Source organism: Crocodylus porosus, unplaced genomic scaffold (genome assembly GCF_001723895.1).
Source record: "Crocodylus porosus isolate Cpor-Errol unplaced genomic scaffold, CroPor_comp1, whole genome shotgun sequence".
Lineage (NCBI taxonomy): Eukaryota > Metazoa > Chordata > Crocodylia > Crocodylidae > Crocodylus > Crocodylus porosus.
The window spans coordinates 92,258,812-92,275,503 of NW_017728947.1; the positions used below are offsets into that span (position 1 = coordinate 92,258,812).

At 42.5% G+C, this 16,692-nt stretch overlaps 1 protein-coding gene across 4 annotated transcripts in view; it reads right to left on the reverse strand.

Moving 5' to 3' along the window:
* SYNE3 (spectrin repeat containing nuclear envelope family member 3) overlaps positions 1–15,717 on the reverse strand; it is a 91,763-nt gene extending 76,046 nt beyond the window's left edge. For 2 of the 4 annotated variants that reach the window (XM_019552472.1, XM_019552471.1), the window contains exon 1: positions 15,565–15,717. The gene's annotated coding sequence lies outside the window, so the exon portion shown is untranslated. Of the gene's footprint in view, positions 1–708; positions 1,203–15,564 lie in introns of those variants that run through there. The other 2 variants (XM_019552470.1, XM_019552469.1) reach the window with 1 other exon arrangement.
* Between the last annotated feature and the right edge of the window lie 975 nt (positions 15,718–16,692).

A 16,692-nucleotide genomic window follows, 5' to 3' on the forward strand; every position in this document is an offset into this window, starting at 1 on the left:
ATGTAAATGTAATATCCTTTCTCCTTCTAAAAACTTATTTTTATGTACTTGAAATTCCCATCTCTAAGCAGCAATTTCCTAACTGTAGTCTAGTATTATTTAATAATTCTCCTGCAAATGGAAGCTAATTTGAAAAATGATCAGAGTTGAGTTCTGCAGCTACTTTCCTTTTCACATTTGGGAGGGCAGCCAACAGATCTGACTGCAATGTTCTTAATGTAGACATTTCAAATCTTCTGAATTTCCACTTTTTCAGATATAAAAAAAGAGGGAGGGGATCAGTTTTATTACAAATTTTCTCCATCATCTTGATTCTCCACAAATTATCTGGCTGTAATTCAGATTATGGACATCCTGTTTAAGTAACAGCACCACAATTTCTTTTTACTACCAGTGAATCATTGTACATTTTGTGCTCAGATGCTCTAGTGTGGGGTGCAGTTCAGTCTTTAATGTAGTTATCCACACAATACCCCTGTGAGGAAGGGCGGAACTTTCCATTGTCTTACAGAGGAGGAACTGAAGTTCAAGGAGGCTCTGTAATTGCCTAGTCATAGGAAATCCACTACAGAGTAGGGAATTAAACACAGGTACTAAGTTAGTGTCCTAATCACTAAATAATCCTTTCTCTAATATGTTAGCAGGGATTTCTCAGAGCCAGGTGTCTTTTACGGGCAGTCATAGGAGAGGATGTAGCTATTAACCTACCTGTAACCTTCAGACTGTGAACTTGGTACCCTGTCTGGTAAAATGGTCCCAGTTAGATATCCAGCTTCTGCTCAGCTCCCTAAAATAAGAGTTCCACTGTAAGTGAACCACAGGAAAACTACTGCACACAATCATAGTCCCTGGTGGCTGTGATTTATGGAGTTAATTAATTCCTACCTATCCTTCACTACTAGGTGCCATTTAAGGAATTGATACATTGACCAATAAAGCATTATGATATCTGGATCTTGGCTAGAGCTGGATGAATGATTCATACTAAAACAGCTGATAAATTTTGCCTCTTCTGCTGGTTGCAAATTATGTGAAAATAATGACAATTCTCTCAAAATAGCTATTCAAAAGTATTTGCCAAATATATTCTGCAAGTTAATCTTGCTATGTAGTTTGCTCCAAGGTAGTTCATTGGGATTCTCAATATTCCAGTTGTGCTGGTTAGTTTTGATTGGACATAAAAGGTTGTATGGCAATGGATCTAGTCCAGGCTTATCCAACATACAGCCCTCCAAGCTGTTTTCTGAGGCCCAAGGTGCTGCAACAGGAAACAAAAGTAAACACTGTACTTTCATTTTGGGAGGGTGATGTGATACTGCTTCCTGTGAGGTCTTTGAATATGGCTCGCTGGCCCACTGGGTGATAAAAAGTTCAAGATCCAGCCCCATATTCAAAAAGGCTGGACACCCTTGGTTGGCAGTAATTGTTTTAGGAGCCAAAGTCATGAACCAGGACTCTCTTGTGGTAGGTGCTGTTGAACAGAACAACTTATACAGCACCCCAAAATGAGCCTATATACTTTACAAAACAAAAAAGAGACACCCCTCCATACTCTACAAAGTTTCTAGCTCAAATATATGAAAAGATTCAACAAGTGAGAACAGCAAGATAAAATGTGGGTAGGCATGGCAAAAAGGACCACAGGACAGAAGAAGGGGTTTTAAGGGTTATAAAAACACTTACACTGGCATGCACCCATCCCAATGGCCATTTATATACATGCTCCAGGAGTGAGGGGAAGCACTTTAATTAAACTGGCTTCAAGAGTCACTCTAAAGCACCCAGAACACTATGTGCATCAGTGTCCCCGTGCTAAAAAATGTCAGCAGGGGCACTTTTGTTGAATGAGCTTTACTTAAAGTGCCCCCGCCACCATTTTTCAGTGTGGAGATGCTGATACACCTGACACTGGAGTCTGCTGGAGCATGGTAATTACTGCACTCCAGCAGACTTTATTAATCGCTACCACACTCCAACATACTGTAATTACAGGAAGTTAGACCTCGCTGCATGTGTATAGGTGCCCCATGATTCTAATATTCTTTCCATATCATCTTGCTCACCTGCAGCCATAAGTACTCATACAACGGATTGAAAGAGACATTCTTGGCCCTCAAGTTTAGTCCAAAGCTACCACAAGTAACTACAACATCACGGGGACTGGATGTTTTAGGATCTGGAAATGTGCCTGAAACTCCCAAGTTCACATGTCTCTGGATCTAAACTTTCCTGAAGCTTGAAAAAATGTGGACCTGGGATTCTTGTTCACAACTGTCTTTTAGAGACATGAGGAAGGAGATAAATAGCAGCCTACGGCATACTCTCCCCTGAGAAAAGACCTGCAATATCTACAGACCCAGCTGTAGCTCAAGGATTGGATTCTTAAGTCACCTCAAGGTCTGTCAATGAGCTGTGGTAGAGACCATCCTCAAATCAAGGGACTGCTGACAGGATCTTTCTAAATGAATTGAGTAGGGCGATGTGCACCAAATGCTCTTCTGAGCTGGCTTTAAGGAACACACAGCATCTACATCTGAAGTCCAGGGCCTCTGTTGGCCAACGTTTAATATATATAGAAATAAATTCATTTCTATGTGCTGAAAGAGCTGATTTTTAATAGCACCCCAACACCTGTTCCACCCTTTAAAATATCAGGGGCCAGCAGCAGGGACTCAGGAAAAGTCTGTTCACCAGGGCCCCCCTTGGAGTCACCAGGAACAATGGCCACAAGCTGAGGGAGGATAGGTTTAGGGTAGATATTAGGAAGAACTACTTCATGGTAAGGGTGGTCAGTACCTGGAATAGGCTTCCCAGAGAGGTGGTGCTTTCACCTTCCCTGGAGATATTCAAGAGGAGACTGGATAAGCACCTGGCTGGGGTCTTATGACCCCTGGCACCCCCAGTGCTCCTTCCTGCCCATGGCAGGGGGTTGGACTAGATGATCTGTCAAGGTCCCTTACGACCCACTAATTCTATGATTGATCAGAAGATGAACATGAGCCTTCAATGTGATGGTGTGGCTAGTAAAGTGAGCAAAACGTTGGCTTACATCTATAGGTGCTTCTCAAGCTAATCCCAGGACGTCATTCTCCTGTTGTTCTCGGCTTTGGTGAGGCCGCAGCTGGAGTACTGTGTCCAGTTTTGGGCTCCACAATTTAAAAAGGGTGTGGAGAAGCTTGAGAGAGTCAAGAGAAGAGCCACGTGCATGATCAGAGGTCAGGAAAACAGACCTTAAGACGACTGGCTGAGAGCCATGGGGCTCTTCAGCTTGGAAAAGAGCAGGCTCGGGGGCGATCTGACAGCCACCTATAAGTTTATCGGGGTGACCACCAGGATCTGGGGGAATGTTTGTTCACTAGAGCGCCCCAAGGGATGATGAAGTCAAATGATTATAAACTCCAGCAAGACCATTTCAGGCTAGACATAAGGAAGAATTTCTTTACTGTCCAAACCCCCAAGGTCTAGAATAGCCTGCCATCAGAGGTGGTTCAAGCCACCCACATTGAATGCCTTCAAGAGAAATTTGGATGTTTATCTTGCTGAGATCGTATGACCCCAGCTGACTTCCTGCCCCATGGGCAGGGGGCTGGACTTGATGATTTTCCAAGGTCCCTTCCAGCCCTAATGTCTATGAAATCTATATTGAAAAGAATGATTTAAGACACATTAGCCAAGTCCAACAAACGTGGCCATGCGGCACCACATACCACACATTCAGCTGTTCTGTGCTGTAACATAGTTGGGGGGGGGGGGCCCCGGGAGATCCTAGGGTTAAAAAAAAACAGTGCAAAAAAAAAAAAAGCGGAGTAGCACATGTGGGGGCAACACATACCGCTCAAAACCGAAGCCTGGCTGATCAGAGCCACACTCAGCTGCCAGCCAGGCTCCAAGCAGCAGGACTGCTGCTGCTACAGCACCAGGAGGCCCCTGGGGTCCTCGGTAAGGCTGCTGGACCCCAGCCTACCCTACCCCACTCAGGGTAACCTGCCGTGCCCCAAAGGGTGCATGGCACAGGCATTCCCCAGGGATAAGCAGCAGTGGCACAAGGTGTGACACTCCTTTTCCCTGGGGAAACAAATGTCCACGCTTGTGTGGACATGGCCATCAACTGCAAAAGACCTATTTTGGCCAATATTAAAAGAAAAAACCACAACCCCTCACCCCAACCGTATTCACACTTCAGCATCAAACTGGATCCTGCAAAGATTTTCATTAGGTTTTCATTTTTTTAAAGGTTAAAAAGAAATTGAGACCTATTGGGATGGAAAGGGAAGTTAGCAAGTACTGCCTAATACAAACAACTGCCCTTGATGCTTAAAATAACTGTGTGATCTCCATAGGATTAAAGCTCACAATCACAAATACTTTAATGTGCTTCTGTTTACACCATACAATGAAGAGTATTCAACTGCTCCGGGGGCTAAAATATTGAAAATGTCTCTGGAATTCATACTACAGGGTAATTAAAATTGCATGTAGACAGTCAGCCATTCAGACATTATTCATAACAATATTTGCATTGCATTAATAATGCTAGAGCTCTATATTGCAAAATGGTGTTGGTTTGTGTTCAAACAGACCCCAATTTCTGGGTAAGCTAAAACTTGTCCATATCGCAGGCACAATAAATTATTGAAGCTGACAGCAACCTTAACCCCAAGCTCCTTTTTCAGAAACAGAATAAACCACTGCAAACCATAAATTGCATCTAAATTAATTTTGGATGGCTGGCAACATTTCTGGAATTGAGTAAAATAGGCTGTTTTCCTGTGACTCATTTTTGCCTTCACTTTAGGAGTTTCCGTATCTTAGTCACCCTCCCACTGTGCATATATGCCAATCGCTGGGGATCAGTAAGTGAGCAAGCATCTGCTTTCAATCTGAAAGACCACTGCTATTAGCCATTAGTTAGCCGTTACTTTCAGTTCTGCAAAGTAACAGAATCCCAACAGCAAAAAGTTGTTTAACTCAATTCTCTTAGCCAGTACTAACCTATCTGAGAACCCCTCTATCTTTTTCAACTATTATTAAATAGGGCTGTAAACTTCACAAGAGGTCTGATTCAGCTCCCACTAAAGTTGCACTTAGTTTTGCCATTAATTTCAGTGGCTGCAGAATGGCCCCTAAGTTTAGTGTGTCAGCAGTCCTTTTCCAATAGGTACATATCTTAGGCTGGAACTGTGATTATAGATACCTGCTGCTGATGAACAGTGGTAGTAAAGCTAGCATTTATTCTTCCTGTTTCCATTTAACTCAACTCTGCTGGTTTTTTGGAAACATAATGATTTGTGTATTATTAAGGCTGGAATTTTCAAAAGGTACTACCTACTGGAATTAGATGCTCAGATTAAATTGAATTTCAGTGGGTGTTTGGGGCCTAATTCTTTTAGGTCTCCTTGAAAATTCCAATTTAAATGTTAAGGGAGAGTTAGGTACTTTAAATCTTAACTGCAATACATCACAGGTGATACTAAAGCTCTGAAATTTACACCAGCTAAGGTTTTGCGTACATACACACATTCAAAATCAATGAGGGCTGTTGAGTGATGGTATTAATGTCACATCATTCACAAGTCTCAACACTTTAAAAATAAGGGGAAGGAAGACAGGCAGATAGCACAGATTTTGCATATCCACATAATAAATATTCATTCATAAATAAAAGGCAATACACATTTCCTCACAACTATAATTCTGGTCCAAAAGGAATTATATTCTTCTACCAGCATTCTCAGGGCAAAGTACAAAAAGTCATTACTGAGTACCTATGTAACTCTTGTTTCTTTTCCAAAAGGTTTTTGAGTCAGGAAATGTTTGACAGAGTTGCTATTTCTCAAAACCTGGGGTGTTCCCCCGGCTATCCATTCATGGGCTGAACACTATAAACTGAGAAAGACTGACTTGGAAGATAGCTAAAACAAAGGCCATTCGTCAAAAGGAAAATATAAATGTGTCATGTATAGCACTACAGATAAGAACTAGAACAGAGTCTCTTGCAACTTCCTGCACAGGACTCAGTGACAGTAATGCAAATGATGACGGTAAATGCAAATTATGTTCTATATTTGCAATTATTATTATGATCCTTGCATTTCCTTTGCACTTTAACTTGATATATACACCAGTGGCCATGCATTTCATCACATGCTTATGAAACCAATGGCAGCACTGACTTGAGGAGTGACATATTCTGTGTTGTGGGAAGAGAGGAGTTAAAATATTTCATTCAAGTTATGCATTTGTATCACACTCCAAATCCTAGCATATCCACTCTAATCTAGAAAACTGTAGGTTTATCTGCCTTTATTACATGCATGTAATCATTAAGAGATGGATCACAGACAAACCCCTTTTATGCAACACTTCATCCCAAAGGGCTCAGTCCAAAAGGGGACATGAATCTGAATGTCTTGTTTTGATTTGAAAAAGTACTCCCTTCTCCTTCGTTATACTCATCTGGAATTGTTATTATTAGGTTTTGCACACCTAACTAAGCTGAACCACAGCGTTCTGGGTGACAAAATTCAGTGTGCTCATACCTACACTATGTAATAAGGACAGGGGTCAGCAACCTACACCCTGCAAGCTGGATCTGACCAACAGAGCCATTAAATCTGGCTCACAGAGTGACGGGTTCAGTGACATTTCAATGGTGGCAGGTTTCAGCAGCATTCTGGCAATAGAGGAGTTCAGCCACCACACCACAGTTGGGTGGTGGGATGCTTTGCCCAGCCCACAGCAAGGAGAAACAGCAGCAGCCAGGTTTTACTGCCACCCCACCTTGGACCTGGGCTAGGTCATTCCAGCCTGCTGCTAAAACATGTTGTCAACTGCTGGGTTAAGAGACTGACTGTCATGATAAGAATCAGTCTGCACCTGGCCACATCTACAGTTTGGCTTCTCCACCAGTGTCACCTGTCAGCTTATTAGCCTTGACCAGAGCAGAATGAATTCAGGAGGAACAAAGGTGATGCAGCAGATCAAAACCAATCTGCTGAATGGCAGGGTTTTTTTAAAAAAAAAAAAGTAATTAGTCCTGCTGACACAACTTACTTCTGTGCTAGCAAGATGCCATTGACAAGTCACAGCATGGCAAAGTTAGCCATTTGAGGAAAGCTGAAGGAAGCTTAAGGAGATCCAGGGACAGCAGCAGGTCAGATGAGCTTTTGACCCCTCCTATTATTTTGGCTGCAGGTCTTCACATAAATGTGCTGCAGGGAGATACTACTCAGATTTGACATCTGGAGTAGAGGTCTGGACCCTAGAATCCCTTACACAACACTCATGGTTGCATGTAGCTGCACATCAACCAATCTAACACCAAACAACCATGTACAGATTGGAGCATGATATTTTCCTAGTAAGAAAGAGTGAGGACAGCTGTCTAAAAGCCAGTAGATCTCCATGTAGACCAACAAGCTTACAAAGTAGATTGCTATGGGTCATTACTTTCATAGCTAATTTAATTAGCCTCAGGAAGTCACAGACTTACTAAGAGTAATGCTGAGAAAGGTGAGATGTGGATGGTGTTTCAGTGGGCATCCAATGAGGAAGTCTTTAGTTCTGGAGCCACAGAGGCATCATGGAAGTAGACAACACACAGACTTGATTCTAAAGTCCTCAAATGTAAGTGCCAAGTACAGGAGTAGATGGATATAACTGCAACATGAGAATCCAAGGCATTTGCAAGGTCAGAAGGGGTCTCAGATTTAGTGCCCAAGTAGATGAGAGTTGATGAACTTAGAAGACGGAGTTTCAGGAAGGCTGTTGATGTGCAAGCTGAAAAGTGTTGGCTTTAATATGGAACCTTTGCGGCACCCACCAATGAATTGTGCCTCACCCAGCCTTTCCATGGGAGTGAGGCACCATGCATATGCATACCCGCCAACATACCCTATTGTGCCTCGCTGCCACTCTTGTGGCACTCATGCCACTCCCTGCTACAGCCGCCTGCATGGGAACCTGCTTGGTTTCCCAGGCATCCAGCTTGCTCTGGGCAGCAGGCACAGAAGCAGCAGGGGCTGCACATCATATGGGAGAGTGTGTGGTGGGGGACGGGGTCCCCACAGCCCCCACACTCCCTCACACCCCACAAACCTCACGCACCCACACCCTGCCCCCACAACCCCCATCAACATATACACACACCACAGCATACCCTGTACCCCCCACATAGCTCCCCCCACCAATCACACCCCCTGCACACACTATACAAGACTAAGACTTTATTTATGAGTTATTATACAATCACCTCTACATACACTATGCAAACACAAATCATGACAAAAATATTTTTTGTAATAAAATTAAAATATGTTATAGTAGGTATTTGACTTTTATTCTGGTTCTAAGATGGAAGCCCCCCGCCACAGAGGCAGGGGTTAGAAGGTGGGGCTTCTAGTCCCAATATGGCAACCAGGAGGCGGAGCAACTCTCAAGGTATGGGGCTACCCATGTGGCCCTTGGCAGCTTACTAAAACTCATTAAGTGGCCCTCCAGTCCAAATACTTTCCTGCCCCTAACCTAGTTGGATGCGACTCAACAACAGCTTAGAGTTGTAGGTCCTGGGTAGGTCCAAGTCAATGATAGAGTCAAGCTTGATCTTGCAAAGTCTAGATTAGTTGTTATTTCCTGCTAATGGGGGCAGCTACCATCTTTAACAACTCTGACACAGGTCTGCAATGCCTAGATCCCCAAATCAGAGGATGGGAGCCATGCATGCCTTGCTATGCAAGTACAGAAGGCAGAAGCCACATGTGATGGACACATGCACAACTTTAAGCAACACATCATTTTGCTGACTACAGGCTTCCTCAGTGGCTTTAGAGTCTCAAGTGGTGTTCCATGTCGCCTTACAAATATCTCATCTAGGCTTTGAGGCATTTGAATTAATACCATGCGACTAAGATCGAAGTACATAGCAAGGCTAAGCGAAATAACTTACAGCCGCCATAAATCCCAGTTTGGCCCACATCATACTAGATGCTGAAAATCAGTAATTTTGGTTCCAAATGGTTCTTTGAGGTTACAGCACAACACATGGTGGTCTGTCACACGTGCACTTCTGTCAGCTGCTCAGCAACCTTCTCATCACACCCCAGTGGCTGCCTCCTATATGCAACTGCTTGCCCAGCTTCTGTTAGCTACCTCCCCTGCATTAATATTTTAATGACTCACCTTACCTAAATATTAGGCAGTAAATGTAGAAGAAGGACCTTATAAACACAGCAGCAAAATAATATTAAAAATATTAGACTGAAATTGGGAGATTCTGGCAGCAAATACAGACCTAATCCTATTCTGGACTCACCAATTGATCATACTGCCACTGGAGGACTTGTTTTAGTGGAAGCTGTTACATTCATGCAGCACAGTAACTGAAATTAGGAAGTCTGAGTAAGAAATAAAAATAGTTTGTTCCTTTTTAGTCATGCAAGCAAGAAAAAGAATTTCCCCTGCTGTACCCCCAAGACTGTGTGGACTGGTGACAGCAAGACACGCTAGACATTAGCCTGACCAAAAAGAAATAAAAGCACACGACACGATGCCACTGTTTAAAAGGTGAATAAGATTTAAATAGCGGTAATCCCTAAAAAACAATCTAGCATTCAGGTCACCAACTACCAAGGTTGTTAACTCCTCTAGGGATTAATATTTAAAATGATTATGTCTGACAGATATTTGCTGAACAGGCACTAGCCTGTAATGCTCTGCACTAAAACAGCAATAAACAAAAGTGTATTTATGTACAAATTAGAGTTGAGGTTTCAGAGATTGGACATAAACGTAATCTACTTGCCTCCTTCTCTTAGAAGTTCTCTCTCTCTTTCACTCAGTTTCCTGGCAGGACATTTTCTCCCCTGTACTGACGGGTAAAGGTTCTGACTGCTACAATATTTTGGAGCGTTTTTACGTGTGCTCTGGGAGGCACTTTAATTAGTGAGTGCTTTTAATTAATATCATCTGAGCATCACGTGTGTCAGTGTTCCCCATGCTGAAAAACGGCAGCAGGGTGCAAAGTGCCCCGCCACCATTTTTAAGTGCAGGAACACTAATGCATATGAGGCCAGAGTCTGCTGAAGCATGTTATTTCTATTCTGCAGCAGACTCAATGAATTAAGTCTGCTCCAAGGTGCTGAATTTCCAGCACGTCAGAGCTGCTCCCTGCACCTATATAGGAGCCCTTGGATACTGCTCTGTTACAACTGTGACACCTAAGAAACAGAGGGAAGAATTTAGCCAGTTTCTTGTTAACACAAAAACTTTCGGCGTTTTGCCAGGAACCCCACATGGAAAAATGAAGCTACAGGCTAAGGACCCTTTCATTTGCACTATCATCTACCTAGTCTGTTGATTCAGGTCTCAGTCACACCAGTATGAATCCAGAACAAGTCCAATAAGTCTACAGAGTTGCCCTGGATTTGCACCAGTGCAATGAAAGCAGAACCTGGCCTAGGGCATCTTAACTTCAATTATACTAGATAGGATATCTGGGGTTCTGGTACATGTATATAGGAAATGATTCTGGGATAGATGAAGCAACTGGGATGACGGAGAAAAGGAAAAAAAATGAGGTCTGATTCTCCTCTGACGCTATATTTATACTGTCATGGGTCCACAGGCAGAAACACACTAGAAGATGCTCTGGCATCCCCTGAAGGTAGGTTGGGGGCAGGAGAGGATTGTGTGAAATATTCTAGAGACAGTGACCCATAGTGGGCAGCTAGAGAGGGGGCTCCCTATGAGGAGAGGGGAAGGGAGGTCCCTGGTTGAGGAAGCCAGCTGTGACCGAGGAGGAATTTGACCCCAGGAGATCACAGGAATTGTTATGAGGGCTAGGTTGTAGTCTGAACGTACGGCAAGGCTGTCAGTTTTGTTTTGCCATGCTTTGTTGCCAAAGCATTTGGTTATTTTTTCTTTTTTATACCATTTGCTCTTCCATGTAATAAACCCTTCTGTTTTTCTGTTATTTTACTGAAGTACCAGTGGTAACTCGTGGTTTCTGTCACACTGATAACCTGGGCATCCCTGTTCAGCAAATAATCTTACACAAATCTCTGGAAGCACCCCATCACCTTAAAGTTTTGTCACATATACCAAGGTATATGTATGTCATCTGATTTCAGTGAAGCTGCTCCACCTGCTTGAATGGAGAATCTGGTTCAGTACATGTAAAAGACAGGTCTGGTGAAGAAGACAAAAGCAGCAAAGAAGATGTACCGAATCAAAACCCACCCAGCAGACAGGTGGAACAGAAACCAAATACCAGCCTAGCTCCAAACAGGCTTTCTGCAAGAGTAGCATAACTAGGGGTAAGCGACCAGACTAGCTCCAAGTGTTGACCTAGAGGGGGTGCCCCAGGTCCCCTCCTCTCTCTCATGCCATATCCCTGTCTTCCCGCTCCATGCCCTTTCGCTGCTTCCCCACCCCCTGGTCCATGTACTCTCTCTCACTGCCAAATCTGTATCTTGAAGCAGTTGATGTGGACAAGTGGCAAGCGTAAGCACACCAGTCACCTTTGGTCATGGCAGCCTCTCTGCTCTCTCTTTCTCGCTCCCTTACTGCATCCACTTCTTTTCTCATCACTGAATTTGCTGCTTGTGGTAGTCTGTGACAATGGAAATTGGTAGTGCTGACAACAGGGGGGCAGAGAGAGGAGCAGTTGCAGTAGGTAGACATAAAAATGAGAGAGCAGGCCTCAGCACAGAGCTGGCAAGGCTGGAGCAGCAGCTTGGATGCTGCAGGGAAACAGTACAAGGGCAGAGAAGCAGGTCAGAAAAGGGGGGTGCTGGCCCAGGGCACTAACCATAGTAATTATGCCTGTGTCACTGCGATTACTAATTAAGGAACAGGACAAAAATGAAGCTACAGACTAAGGACCAAATTCTGCTCTCAGCAACAGCTGTGTGAGCACAGGGTAGTTAACTGAGGGTGCAAGTCAGAGTACAATTTGGTTAGGAACAGGAAACACTGAAAGAAAGAAACATATTTTGAGTTAACAGTTATGTTCTTCCCAGGAACTGGTATTTGCTATACTTTTTAATATTTGGGCTAAGTTTATACTCCTAAGAAGGAAATAAATTTGAGTAGCTATGTTAACTTTTGGATAGGCATCTGGCTGGGGTCATCTGACCCCAGCACTCTTTCCTATCTAGGCAGGGTGTCGGACTCAACGATCTGTTGAGGCCCCTTCTGACCCCAGCATCTACGAATCTATGAAACTGAAGTACTCTGTGGGTGCATCTACAGGAGATGCTGACTGCACAATACCCTGATACTACTGTGCAGTAGTAATGAATGGCAAAAACCATGCTGAGATGCTACTGCATAGTATACTGTATTACAAGGCTTATACAAGTACTAAATAAATGCTCAGTAACTACTGTTCAATACCATCTCATGTAGACGCGCCCCATGATAACAAGGGCCTGTGTCTTGATGACTAACCTAGAAGGTTCGTGGGGCCAGGTACACACTGAGGACATTTAAAATGGACCCAAGTCCCATGAAAAAAGCAAACTAATCAGCAGAAATATGCCATAACACTTTCAGTAAGTTAGTACTGAAATATGTATTTAAAAATAAATCTCAAATAGTCTGAGAAAAATTCCCTGGTTCCAAACGTTATTGGTATTTCATCTGACTTCTCAGCTGTTAGAAGTTCATTTCCCTCTGGCTTGAAGGAATCTGTTTGCAGGTTCAGTTTAAACATAAGCCCAAGCAGCACTTCTTCCCTGTGAACTCTCACAAACCAATTAATGCTTCAATCCTTTGTGAAAGGCAACAAAAATGGTAACCCCCTCTATTCAAATGTGGGTTCAATTACACCTGGAAGTAAAACCAGTTAGGTGGTTAGCCAGTAGTTCACACAATACAAAGAAAACACATTTCCTTAAATATGGAAGCCAGTGAAGTTACTTAAAGGATGGCTTTAGCTTGTTGATTAATCTACTACACTTAAAACAATGCCCTGGGCAGACTGGCTTAATAGTGCTAAAATAATCTGTAACACTTCACTGCTGTGTGGGTTTGATGCCCAGTCACTGGGCTACTGGAAAATGAGACCTCTTCTTATTCAAAGCAATGCATCTAGTTGCTTAGGGGACTAAGTTAACAGATTCCAAAAGTAATTCAGGCCATACATGCATTTTCACAAAACAGGTCTGATACATCAGGGCCACCTAGGCATAGGGCGGTAAGTATGTTAAGGTGTCCTCAGAGCTGACACAGAATGAGAAAACCTCTTGAGGGAGACAACAAACTAACTTTTAGACAAGGGCTACACCGTGCAAGGTGCTGTACAACCTTGGAATAAAAAACAGACTGGTTTTACTTTCAGGTTTAACTCAAAAGAGTTTACACTAGAGGAGTCAAATTCATCTGCCCTGAAGACTGGATGAGTGGCATGGAGCTGGTAGGCAGACCAGACTGAACCACAGATCAGCCCTATATTCCAGATCTAGCTCATGCCCTGAGCAGCTGGAGTGGGCGCTGTGTGCAACACACTTCTGCTCTGGCTGCTCTAGGGCTGTGCTGCATGCAGTAGCTGCTCTGGAGCTATGCTGTACAGCCGTGGAGCAGATGCAATGTACAGCATGGCCCCAGCACAGTGGAAAGGCATGCAGCCACTCCACCAATCCAAGATGCAAGCTGGAACAGCTGCCGAGTGTGATACATGGGGCCATCTGGTGTGCCCCATATGTTGTCTGTGGATCAACTCAGAGACCCATAGCACAGCAGCAACCTAACCTTTAAGTTTCTGTAGGCATGATGGCAAAGGGAAGTTTTGACAATGGATATGAATGAGTACAATGAGATATCTTTGTGTATGCTTCTGGGTAGCTCCTCCCAAGTGTGTGCATGTGGGAGGGGGAAGCATGAGAGAAAGTAGAAAGGTACTTTTCTGAAAAATCTAACAAGGAACAATAGAAGCTGGCAGCACCTGGAAGCTGGGGCACCTACAGGTAGCAGCAAACATGAACAAGAGATGATAGAAAGGGTGGATATAGGTTTATATACAGCTGAGTTAGGAGGGATATTCTGGCTCTATGGTAAAAAGAAAATCTTATTTATAGAAAAAAAACCAATCTTTCTGAATCAGAATAAGACGGAAATACAAGATTTTCACAGGATTTTCAACAAAATGAACATTAAAAAAATCCATTTTGGAAAAAAAATCAAAACAGAATTACAAGAAAGAAACCACCTCTGGGGATGGCCTTAGCTACCATACTAGGGAGTATTCTCAGGGATGCACACTTTTTCCTATTGAAGCTGTTCTACTTTCCACAAACATGCCCTAAAGTAGGGACTGGAATTCAGGTGGCTACTTTCCACATGACTATCCTACCTACCTGGCTAGAGAGTCCCTTTCTCTCTCCCGAATGTTGAAAATTTAAGCATTCTATACATGGCAAAACTGCTCCAACAAGAGAAAATGAGAGTATGGTACCCCAGAATACCTCAAAGTCTGGTGGTTAGGACATACATCTGGGAAGTAGAAGACAAATTCAAATCTACTCTCTGCCTACTTTACAGTAGCGATGAAAACCCAGGTCCCTTACATCCCAGGACCACAACCCCTTGGCTACCGGAGAAAAAGGGAGGTTTCACCACATTTAGAAAACTAGGCCTTTACTTGCTTTGCTTTTTTTTTAAAAAAAAACAAGTGCTCCAAGTCAAAATGTTTTTTTCAGGTTGAAGGAAACATTTTGTTTAATATGAAGTGAAATATCAGAATGTTCAGTCTTTGATTTGGTGAGAAAACCAAAATATTTCAAATGTAATGTGATCTGAACTAAATGTACTACTACTGTTACTTGATTCAGCTGTTCAACTGAAAAGTTAGTGTCCTGCATCTCAGGTAACAGGCAATAAAACCTCAAAAAACTGCACTAATAACAGCATGCTAAGCATGGTATAAATGTGAAAGAATTTGCCTGCTAATGGTGGATGGGGTTGGATTTAAGATAATCCTCCAGTAATTAGATTCTATACTGTACATGGAAAATTATTAAATTGAAAGTTGTCTTGGATTTGGATAAACACAATAGATGTTAGAATACTTTGTGCAGACATACTCATCAAAATGAAATTTTCTCCTGATGTTTGGTTTAAAACAGTACTGATTAATGCCACCACTAGCACATGTCAAGCCAGTTGATGTTTGCAAATCTCTGGATAATCTTCAGATTTTCTTGGCTCAACAGAATGGATGATCAACTGTTCCATTTTGCAGAATTACTGTGTATTTTGGCGATGAGTGATTGTAAGAGTACCAAGCAAAAATCTTAACTTATTATTTTACTTATCATGTCATTCTTATATAGGGAGAACTCGCGTTTTTGTAAAAAGAAATTGTGCCTTCGTATGGCATGCAATATACATCTCACAAAAAAGGCTAACCACTGATAATCAGCCTTATAATTAGTCACAATTGCTAATCCCTTTGCAGTAATGTAGCATGGTCCAGATCATAAACATCTCATGATGAGGAAGCATCTATTTTCTATGCTTCTGTACAATGCTTACCACAACTGGGGCATTTCTCAGATTTGCACTTACTTGATGCTAAAACAATTTCTTCTTTTTTGGAGAAAGTTTGATCTTGGTCACACTGCCTTCGGACTTCAAAGCTTTCAAAGAGCAATTTTTCATGTTTCACTAGCCAGCCTGGAAAAGATGAGCAGACCGTCTGTGAAATATCATGTGGCTGCCTGAGCCAGATGTTCAGTCCTTGTCAGAACGACTAGAAAGGACTGATTGCTAAACTCCCCCAACATTTAGAAGCAACCAGAAGTTGCTCAACCTGGTAGTGCTGATACAAAATCTTTTGTAAGTGTATGTTCTGGTTGATGGCTTGATGTGATCAAAGGGAAAGATTCACTGAAAGTGAGCTTTCTTCAAGACTGCAAATAAACAAGGTATTCAATTACCTGGGAGGATCTGGAGTTACCCACCAGAACCAAAGACTTTCTGTTTTATATAGAAAAGATAATATTGCAATGTGCTGGCTTGAAATGTAGTCTCGTCTGTAGTTAGTATTTTATGTTGTGAACTATAAGGAACCAAAGTGTACAAGACACCTGATTTGTGTAAGAATCTTTGGAATGCGTGTATTCCTGCATTAATCCCCATGGCCAGCAGTCTGACAGTGATTAAGCCTACTCTGGTAGCATATTCATGACTCTTGGTTGTTCATTTGAACTTACGGACAAAAGTACCATGAGGAAATGGACACACCTACTGGAGGTCCACAGGCCTATAATTTGACTATATACGGTAAAGTCATGGCCCCAAGATAATAGGAGTTCTGCCACTGACTTCTATAAGACCAGGGTCTTATGCATCATTTCTACTAATTTACAAGACCACAATAATACTTTTCCTTGGATTTTCTCATTCTTAAGTGTAACTCTAAATGAAGATTAAAACTTCTAGATATTTACACTCCATATCCTTTGTGTTTGCCAGTTAAACTATAAAATATTTGTACTGACATAAGAAATACCATCTACAACATTTACCAAGCCTTGTAATCATCTATCAGCCCTATAACCACCACCACCTTCCTTCAGGTTGATGTGCAGCCATGGGGTAAGACTTTTTGCATTCAGGAAAGTCAGTCCTCAAGTTGAAAGAAAACTGATTCCTCTGAGATGGTACTGAACTGACAGCCTGACACTGCTTTTT